General features: G+C 40.4%; 1 protein-coding gene across 1 annotated transcript in view; it reads right to left on the reverse strand.

Moving 5' to 3' along the window:
- Window positions 1-10,709, reverse strand: part of slitrk6 (SLIT and NTRK-like family, member 6) — a 23,413-nt gene extending 12,704 nt beyond the window's left edge. The window contains exon 1 of the mRNA XM_082523853.1: window positions 10,109-10,709. The gene's annotated coding sequence lies outside the window, so the exon portion shown is untranslated. The remainder of the gene's footprint in view (window positions 1-10,108) is intronic.
- Between the last annotated feature and the right edge of the window lie 467 nt (window positions 10,710-11,176).

Here is an 11,176-nt window from a genome sequence, read left to right on the forward strand (position 1 = left end):
GATGATGTAAGCAGCCAAATGACTTTAAATAACCAAAGATAAGTATATCCAAAAACTTTTTGCATGCATTTTCAATATGAAACTCACTTTTGTGTGTGTTATCAATGAAGCGTATCCCTTTGTTTTACACAGGAGCATTTTCATCTTGACCCTAAGTAATCTTTCTAATCAGTGTAAAGGAAGTTTTAAAAAGCCTGTGGAATGATCACTGATGTCTGCCTGCAGCTGCCTTTGCCTCAAACACTTTGCTGGTCTCTCAGTCCACTTTCAGTGGCGCTCGGCAGAGGTGCCAGTTATTTGTTGGTCTTAGTTCTCCATTGTTTCCCCATAGCTACTATACAGGTCCCCTGAAGCACACAACAGCCCCTTGTTTCCCCCATAGACATCCTCCAATGGAGGCTGTAAGCCAGGACGTCTGGCTGCCCTTGCGAAACTGGGTTTAGGGTCAATAACACCCGCTAGTGTACGCCTAACTCCATAGAGGACAACCATGCGTCACTCTCACTGAACCTAAAAAATTAAAAAATTCCTCTCCTTATATGAAATTTGCTCCAACTTTAAAGTTTAATACATGCAGCATGTTTGATCAGGTGACCAATGTGTTAAATCATCAAGATTTCAATAATTGAGCTAAATGATATGGTTGCCATAATCACGCAGCCCTAGAAACAACGCAATCAAGTTTTATTCTTATCAACATTTCTGTAGGACAAGTCACTTTCGAACAGGCAGATGAGTCCAGAATTCATTACTTGGTAATCTAATGTATCACATAAGTAGTGTGAGAAAGCGATGCAGCTGAGCAGACCTTTGCTGATAAACTTGGAGCATGTCCCTTTGCAAAAGTCACCAAAAATCCACACTGCTATGGATTCTGACAAAGACATCTCACTGCTGACAGCATTTCAGTATGAATGGACTGAATGTGGCTTTATCACAGCTTGACTGTGACAAACTTTAAAATGACAACTGTATTGGGCATTCCTTTGCAAAGCCAGGGTTCATACTAAGCATGCCATCCTTACTGAACAGCTCGTGTGCCCTTGCTTGCCATTGATTTTTGCACCCTTTACACCCCTGACAGCACACTGCAGCACCACTTATTTACCATCTGTACATTTGTCATAGTTTCTAGTGGACTGACAAAGACACACACACTATAGATACAGTATATGACAACAAAACAAGGACCTGGATTTGCACTGTACTAAGTATGAATGCACACCATCCGGTTGACAGTTCCGAACATTATTTTTAGATAATATGAACACAGTCATAGTCGTGTTCTGTCCTCGTCACTGTCAAAGTAAAGCACGCTAGAGCCACAAATAGCCCATAAGGCATAATTCCTTCTTCTGTTGCAGGAGGCAACCTGATGTAGCATGAAAGACTTGTTATCCCTAGTGGCACCCCGATGGATAGAGCCATTCTCTTAGCTCGCTCAAGAGTGATAAAAGTCACTCCAAATTAGTGTTTTGGACATATCATGGAGATGTCTTGTGGATATCTCACAATATTATTGGCTTTTCACTTGCTCTTAAAAGCATTAGTCACCTCGGTTCTTAGCATTTTATGACCTTAGTCCTCCTCATTGCTAGGCTACCTGCAGCTGCGATGATTAATGGATCCTGACAACAGGGTGGTTGAAAGAGTAGAGTTTAATTCACTGAAGTCTGAAGTTCTCTGACAGTTTAATCCACCTGTTCACCACCCGCAGCAATAATGTAAATATAATCTGTACCAGCACCGTGAGACTGAAATCCAAGCAGGTTTAGAATCAGGATTCTACAAAACAACTTTTATTCAAACATATGAGCCAACATCTGACATGTATTGTATTGTTCTGCATATGGTTAATGAGGATTCACATGTACAAGGATCAGGTTTCAGAGCTCTTGCCTGTCAAGTCCCTGTGAATGGAGCGATATCATGTGTTTCCCAACGGAATTGTTGATCTATTGCTTCATTTTGCTTGCGGTGCTTGTGCTGAAACGTTTATCAAAACTTTCCGTGTGCCAGCGCAAGTGAAAGTGACTGTATTGCATTTATTCAAATTTGAATCAAACATGCATAAAAACAAATCCAGTAAACCAATGTTAAAGACATTTCAGCTGTACATATTTAGTTGGATTTTAGTTTTGTAAGTGCAGTAGGTATGACTGATTTAGATTTTAACTTAAAAAATAAAAGTTCAAAACGTTTTTTTAGCTCCTAGTTTTAGTTTTAGTTAACTAAAGTGCATCCACCTGTTAACGGTCTATATACATCTATTTTATAAAATATATATATTAACACTGACTGAACTTTCTGGCCCTTTGTTTCAGCATGGTGGAGGTTTTAGTGGAAGTATTGTGCTTTCAAACAGGCCAACAAAGATCCTTTTAGCTGTGTTGGAAGCACACAGCCTTGGTGATCAGGGGAGCGAGGCTGATAGCACACGCTCTGCTGGCTGCTACAAGGATTGCATCTTTAGAAACATCATCAGTGTCCCGATGAAAAAAAAAATGAAAAGAAAGAAATTCGATTGGCTCTCTGCTTTTCTCATGTTGTTCAGTAGTTCTAACAGCTGGGAGCTCATCCCAATGGTAAGTCATAAGCAGATACTGAACTTCATCATGCATAGAGACCTAATACATCTTTATGGCCATTAACTGACACAGTTAACGCCACAGTTTTGCTTACTCACTACCTTGTGTAACTGCATAGCTTCCTCACTTTCTGCTCTCTGCTGGTGGGCCTTAATTTCTGATAGAGAACATATGCATGATAGAACTAATAATAGAAACACAAAGGCAGTGTGGGATAGGGAGGGAAGAGGGGGTGGCTCAGCTCCCCTGGCAAGCTTGATTTAGAAGGCCTGCATTTCCAATGGTCTGTTTAACTAATGCGCAGTAATTAGTTCTCCTGAAATGAGCAGGCGAGTTACGCCACTGTATAGTAGGATCAAGGTATGTTTTGTAAAAAGACCCATCTGCACCAAACAGATGTATGTTTCTGTATACCTTACTGTCGCTTTAAAAAAAAAAAAAAAAAAAAAAAGGACACTTTCTATTCAGGAGTGACTCACCAGCAGGACTGGCAAAGTGTAGATACATTTGTTCACTATGCTCAATCTAGTTTCAGTGCTACCTGGAAAGTCAGGCAACTGAAAGCAAAGCCAATACTCTAAATAAAGTAGAAAACAGTTTTAATAGAGATTGTTGTGTTATATCATTATGAGATAGCTCTTTGAGAATATTCAGTGAGTGTTTCATATCTTTCTATCTCCAGTGTAACCATCCTTAGTCCTTTCAGCCTTTCAGTTGTTTCTAATGTCAATTTTAAAGCATGCCCTCCATAAAAAAAAGGGCCACAGGGTAATGGTAATGACGGTCTTATGATTCGCTCCATAAATAGGTGTAGATCAGCCACTTGGAAAAAAACAAAAACTTCATTCTCAAAGGAGTCACATATTATAGGTAGACAGGCCTGGCTACTGAGAATAAACAAAAGAAAGGGCACCACCCAGAACATTCTGTCATGTCAGTTAATCACAGCTTGGTTTCTGTGGTCTACAAAAATGCAGGCAAGTTTATAGACAACCTGAAAATCTGAAAATAGAAACTTAAATTATATTAAATCTCTAAAAATACTAACTCGCAACAAAAAACGATTTTTATATTTTCATATGCATTCTAGTTAGATATCTGCAATATACCAATACTGGTCTATTTTGAAACTTTCAATTTGAATTTATAGAAACTTCCTTCCAAAAAAACTACAAATACATAAAGTGATTGTCAAACACAATCGAGCTGTAAGTACATTTTTCATATGACATGATGGATTGTCATGTACTGTGATCACGCTGGATATCCTAACTGTGCAATTATGACTGGTATCATTCAAAAACTAGAGTCTTCGATTATTTTTAAAGCAAGGATTAAACAATATGTTTTCCTCACTGTTAAAATTGATCGTTAGGATAGAAAAGCTCCATTAAGAAAGTTATTTTACCATTTTACACATAGAAGCAGTTTCAGAACATAAAAACATACCCATTTACGCATTTATGTTTGAGATCCAACTCAGAGCTGTTTTACAACATATTCATGCAAATATTTAAAAATGCACAAAAGCCAGGAATTAAAGGGGGTCACCACACGCATTGCAGTAATGTTACAATTAGTTAACAGTCGTCCTCAAATTGGGCATGTGGCTATTTCTGGGAAATGTGAAATGATTTTCGAAAATCTGGTCCTGGCTGATTAATTGTTCTTACAGTCAAACACAGAGCAGCTTCCTGCTCTCTTATTTTGCTCCATTATTTCAAGAGTTTCATCAAATCTGTCATACAGTCGGCCTTGGTAGTTGCCTTTTCTTTAATGCATGCATTGCAGTTTTATGATATTGGCATCAAATCTAATAATTTTTGTACAAATTTCTCCACCTGCTATCTGATGTAAGCCTTTCAAAAAAAAAACAATCGATGCATGTGCGCCTGGAATTGCCCACCCCTGGGGTAGTGGTTTATCAGTATGTATTTTCAGATGTCTCTTGGTTCTTAACCTTTATATAACTTTTTTAGCTACCTCCCAGTTTTTGACCACCACCATAAATATGAATGTATTCATAATGACTTGCCCGGTTAAAATATTGTGCAAATGTTTATTGCACAACAGTGCAGACTGGCCCAAGTTCAACTTCAGTGGATATCCTATCAGGACAAAACAAACATTTTTTGGATGTAGAATCAAAGCAGTTGTTTCTTCACATTTGGTAATTAGACTTTAGTTACTCGGAGAAGATATGAAACTATTTTTTTAAAACACAGCTTACAAATAAGTACTTGTAACATAGATTTTCTCTGTATAACTCTGCTACACATTAGACAGCCAGTCACTGAGATCATTAGATCTTCGCACTAGTATGCTGTCTGCTGATTGGCTCTTTAACACTGATGAGATTTACTTCAAATATACTAAAATTTAGTATCAAATAACAAGACATTATCCAACACTTGGTAGGATGTAATCAGTCTGATTTATCAGTTTGATATTCAGCCTTATGTACTACACTCTAGCTTACTGTTCGTCAGCAAAACCATGACGAGTTTACTAACTGAACAAAGTATTATAAAGTCATAAGCTGTTTTTTATGACCACATCTGTTAGTGGCTCTGTTCATTAGTAACAGCTGAATGGTATGTGATCAAGTGACAATTCATCAAGACGCCTACTAAAAGCAAAGAAAGAGGGAAGAAAAATCTACAAGCCATATGTAAACGTTGCCTGTATGTGTTTTATATTTACCTGACAGGATCTAGACTATGATTGTCATAAGCGACTGCACATTTTCACATATGGGTGCAAACTTTGAGCCCATGTGTGTTCATGGGAGAAATGGAAAGATGGCGGCGCAGCTTTTTTAGCTACGTTGAAGGTAATAGGATTAGCACAAAGTCACAGATTTATCTTTTACTGTTTGGGAAACATGGAGATGATCATACACACACACACCCCCACCACCAATTCTGATTCTCCCTCTGCTCTGCCCTTTCCCTGTTTATTCACCAGGCGCCTCCATAATTCATTACTGTGTCATACTAGAATCAGTATAACTTGCTTTATGATGCAGAGCCAGTAGAGCTAAAACTCCACCCTATCTGACACTTTGGCTGATGCAAATTTGCCTGAAGGAAATCCAGTCTATGGTCAAGGGAAATAAGAAGACTCATTGGAGCTGCCAGTATCAGATGCAGCAGCAGACTTAAGCAGTACACACAGACAGAGGCAGAGCTTACGGACCGATAGTCAAAAACATTTTCAGACTGGCACCATTGAGCAAGAGTGGATGGTTAGATGAGAAGATTGATAGATGTTATGTCTGTTTGACTGCATCAGTAACACCAAGGTGTAATGTCTTTTTAAAAGGAAGATAAAGCTGGTATATTTTTACATAATTCTTGTCTGGACACATAAGACAGCAAATTCAATGCAGATTAAGTTCAAGGTGTCTTGCTTTCAGCCTGTGCATTTTTTTTGTCAGTTAATTGAGTGTGTGACAACTTAACTGCAGAGACTCGAGCTGACCTGCGCCGTCCAGCTAAACAAGACCTTTCAAGACCAATTAAGTGGGAGAGCCACAGCGGGAAGTTAAAGAAGCTGGACAGCATTCTAAGCTCCTGCTAAAACCTGTTATCAGAACAAAAGCTTCAAAGTCAAATATAAGACTCAACGCCACCCATAATTCCCTGTTTGTTTTTGAGATGGATTACTCCGAGCCAAATGAAGTTCCCGGAATCACAACAGACACTGCAGATTAAATGCATATACAGGCAGCACAGCACACGCTGCACGTCTGCCACAAGAAATGTGTACACATCACACGTGACGCTGCTGCAACAGAAGGGAGTGTTGCGTTTCAAACAAAGGTGGGGGGGGTGTTATTGTCCTAAATAATCTGCTCGCTGAGCATTTCATCAGAATGCTAGCAGCAGCCCATCAAATTCTATGTGCTACTTTTCCAGCAGAAGGTTTTACAATATTCATAAAGTGCTTGGCAAAATATAAAGATGGATAGGTAAAGGCTCAACAGCTGGCGATAATGTTTGGTGTCAAGACAATGAACAATGCTGAACTTGTAAAGGTTTTTGAGGTGTGTTGAAAATGTGCAGTACTCAATAGCCAGACTACGAGAGATCTATGGGGACCAAGCTCCGTTCTCATAAATATATAAACATATTTTAGAGCGTAAAATATGCTCTAATATAATTTAATCCCTGCTAGACATTAATGTTTTCCCCAAAATGTGGCCAAAGTATGCACTTTTTTATTGCCCATATCTGGCGCTGACTGACTGCACTGGTCCACCTTAAACAATTCTTATATTAAATGTGTTACAACATTTGGGCCACATCTGGTCCACACTACACTAATTATAACCCACATTAATACCATGTCTGGCCCAAACATCTGAGCTGTCAGTGCCAAAAAGATCCCAGATAAGACCCAGATGTGTTTACTATGTGTAGCAAGAAGCACTTAAAAAAAAAAAAGAAAGAAAATCCCTCTCTTCCTTCCCTCAGCCCCAACTGGTCACTGGTCTTATGACCCAGTGTTTTGACTTTTAGTTCATTTTGATGTTTATAGTATGTTTAAGCTCATTAGGTTTCCTATGTTCATTTGCTTATTAGTTCCCCCTTGTGTTTTCAACCCCTGTGACGTCCCCCCTGCCCTTTCATGTCTGAGAGTCTCATGTTGTCAAGTTCATGTTGTCATGTCTGCGTCTCATTATGGTTCCTGTTTTATTTTGAAGGGGTCCTGTGTTCCTATGTTCAATGTTTTTAGTTTTACTCTCCTCTTGTGATGTCCTTATGTTCATGTGTGTCAGCTGTTTCCCCATGTGTTTCCGTTTCCCTCATTATCCTCCTGTGTGCATTTAGTCCATGTGTCTTCAGTCATTCCTTGTCAGGTCGCCTGCTCATGCACGTCACAACTTCAGGTATCCATGTCAGTTCACCATGTTTAAGGTTTTTTCATGTTTAGTTTTAGTTCACCCAGTTTAGGTTATTGTTTAGTTTCACCTATGCTCTTTGTTTGTACCTTGTTTCCTAGCCTCAATAAACGGCTTGTTTTTTGTAAATCCATGTCACGTTCAGTTTTTGGTCTGCGTTTGAGTCCTCTCTTGCAAACACATACAGTCTGCCTCAGCCAGACTGTGACAATAACTTACAATATAAAGCGCCTTAAAGGTGACTATTGCTTTGATTTGGAGCTATATAAATAAAACTGAACTGAAGTGAATTTTACAGGTGTTTGTGCTCAGTCACTCCTTTGTTATGTTGTGGTTACTCAGGAATGTGCTACCATAAACATGCACTTTAACTGCTCCTGATTGCTTTCTCTTACAATTACAAAGTATTTTAAGAACTTTTTTATCGTGTTATGACAAGTCCTGCCTGCTAATTTACACCTTCCTGCTGTGACACACGACCACGAAAAGCCAGCAACCTTTCTCCACTGAAGGAAAAGAGAGCCTTGTTTACTCCCAGGCTTTTCTCCCCATTTCCCTTGAAGGTCTCCCACCAACAGTTGCGTGCGTCTACTACTTAAAAGTCAGGCGGCTTTTAGCCTGGGGGGCTGAAACAGAATGAGGTGGAGTTTGGGCCGGAGAATGCGAGACAGTTGACTTGTTGCGTCAGGCTAGAGGTTGTTTCATTTCAGCCCGACATGGGATAGCACATTAGAGCCCCACCCCCAAACACCCTAGCAGTCCATGGCTTCAGAGTGCGTATGTGTTTCTGCGCTGCCTTGTTTCTGCGCTCGCTCTGACCGTCTATCAACTTTCCCCGAGCGCCCCTGCAGTGTTCCCAGGCACCAATTACTCCAGGACTTGTCCCTTTCCTCCTCTGGATTGGAAGTGATGCGGCTTGCCCCTACAGGGTCGACACCACCACTACACCCACATATCAGTGAGAGATTCTGCCAGCGCCCGCGGCCCTCCTTCACCACAATCCTGGAGAAATGATAATTATGACATCCACCCACTCAACAGGCATGAGATAGTTCAACTCCCTTGCCCCAGCATTTTTTTTTTTCTTCCTTTTTTTTTTTTTGACTGATTCAATATTACGTGGGCTCACGCTGCCTACTTCATCTCCGCTCTCTGATACATAACTGCAGGATTTCTCAATCTGACAAACAGCACACTAATATAGTTTCACCATGGCCAGAAGCTCTACCCTCGACCCAGAGCTGGCTCTGAAATCCGCAGACCACTCACACCTGTGGCCAATTTCCTTTTGGCTACTCAACTCATTACAGACAACACCTACCCTATTCAAACATATTTGTGTTTCCCCTTCACTGCAAACAGTTTGTTCAGTTGTAGGGGACTAACCACGACTGCACCACCTGATATCCACAATTAACATCAGCTCTTGTTTCCCCTCTCTCTATAATTCCCTGTGCCTGGGTGACTTTTTTTTATTTTATTTAGGTATTATAGCAATGGAGCTACAAAGCTGGAGGGGGGAAAACAAAAGAAAACTCTTAACACTAGAGAGCCAGACAGGAAAGTTGTGATTAAAAAAAATAAATAATCAAATGTTATGCCATCCAGGGCCTATAACTGGGGCATTACCTTATTAACCATTATTCATCCAAGCAAAAAATTGGGGTCCAGACTCAATTAAGCAAACTTAAAGATAATCAGACAGGGCTTTCCCCATTAACTTGCACTTCCTCTAATTGAAGGGGGAAAGCTGATTAGAAGTAAGGCACAAATGCAGTGCAGATCTATTGAACTGCCTGTGATTAGAGTGTGAACATGCACGCTATAACAGCGCCGTGTGAAACGTAACGAGATTAATTGGCTGGCTCTGCTTCCTGATTGGCTCGGTTCTGTCAGAATTTATGACGCAGCGCCCATTAAAAGACACCTGTGACCACTAACACTAATAAATATTCATACGCCACAGATATAATTAGTGATGGCCGAACGCCAGGAGGGAAGAGCGAAGTGTGAGGCAGCTTCAATCTGTTACCGCGCAGAGCTCTTTTAAAAATGAGCCACTCACTCCAAAGTTTTGTCTTTTTTTTTAAATATATTTTTCCTTGTATGTAATACAAAGCAGAGCACAGGCACACCAGTCCGAATTTCCATAGGGGAGAACAGCGCCGTATGATACAGTAACTGTGTGTGGCAGACAGCCAGGTGTGCTCGAGGTAATGGAGCCCCCTCAGGAAAACTCACAGCTCCTTCTCTGTTCCTGTCAAGTCCAGGCACTATTTTTTATTTATTTTTTTCTTTAAAGCTGTTTTCTGCCTGTGCTTTCTGACAATCTACACCCTCTGTTTTATAGCAGGTTTTTAAGGGGGGATAAAACTGGATGGTTACGGCACTGCAACATTCTTTAGCTAGTTAGAACGTGCCCGTAATGGACGCGGATTCCTTATCATTTAAGCTAACCCCAATAAAAAAAAAAAATAATAAAAAAAAAGGGGGGGGGGGGGCAGTTATTTAATTGCAATGAAACAGAAATAAACTTTCCATAAATCACATCTGATCCATAACTGACAGAACATTGACAGAAAAATATTTACATTCACCGTAAAGTGACACTTACCGGATAAAACTGTTGAAGAAAGACGATGTTTAAGTCCAAATTTCACTGTACTTGGTCCATCAGTTAATGCGGGTAACCCACCACCTTTAAAAAGAGGAGAGGGGGACGCGCAGGCTAACAGTTTCACTACAGTCCACGAAGCTCCTTATAAAACAGGCTGACACACTACAAAACTTCACAGGTTCCGTCAGTCCTCTCCCTTTTCCTTTGCGGTTCCTCACACACACACACTCTCACACGCTTAATTATTCCGATACACCAGGACGCTTTGCGGTGAGGTTTCACTCCGGTCCCGGGATGATGAGCAGCCCGCAGCCTTCCTCCTTCCAGTCTCTCCACAGTCAATTAGGATTAAGTTGCAGGTTCGAGGCGACAGTGTTAAAACATTGTTGCCATTAAAGCGGGGCTATTCTTTAATCTCTCTTTTTTCTAATTATGCTTCTACGGTCAACTTAAAATAAAATAAAAATACAATGCCAGCGCGTGCCGTACCCTGCTCTCGCGCTGCGCCGCGCGCTCTGTGTAGTTAACCAATCTGCGATATATTGGAGTTGCTCGGTAATTTGCATGTTGTAGAGGTGGACTACAAGGAGGCAAGGCGGCGTCAAGGCGACCGCAGCACGCGGCTCTCCCGGAGACATTCAGACTTTCAGAATAAAAGCCTGGAGTAGATCAAATGCATTTATTTATTTTTATTTAAGCCTCTTTAATGTTTTGATCAATTTTACGACTTTTATCTATCACAAAACATAATTTAAATTTAATCACTCTAAAAAATGACCATACAAATATTTTTCATTTCTTTCCAACAACTGCCAGCCAACCAGAAAAAAACAAACAAACAAACAAAAAAAAAAAAACGTTTATTCACGAAGGGATATCATGCAACTTCCGGTACTTTAGTGTCTCTATATCGGGCAGTTTTATGCAACTGGGAAAGCACTGAAACGGCTATACAGAGCTCCTCCTCTTGGAGATTCTCACAATAGACCGAGAAAAAAAACCTCTTACACTGATAGGCTTTAAATAGCCTGGCTGCAGCACCAAGACCAAAGAATGCCTATATCA

The sequence above is a fragment of the Aulonocara stuartgranti genome (assembly GCF_965226115.1).
Source record: "Aulonocara stuartgranti genome assembly, chromosome: 23".
Taxonomy (NCBI): Eukaryota; Metazoa; Chordata; class Actinopteri; order Cichliformes; family Cichlidae; genus Aulonocara; species Aulonocara stuartgranti.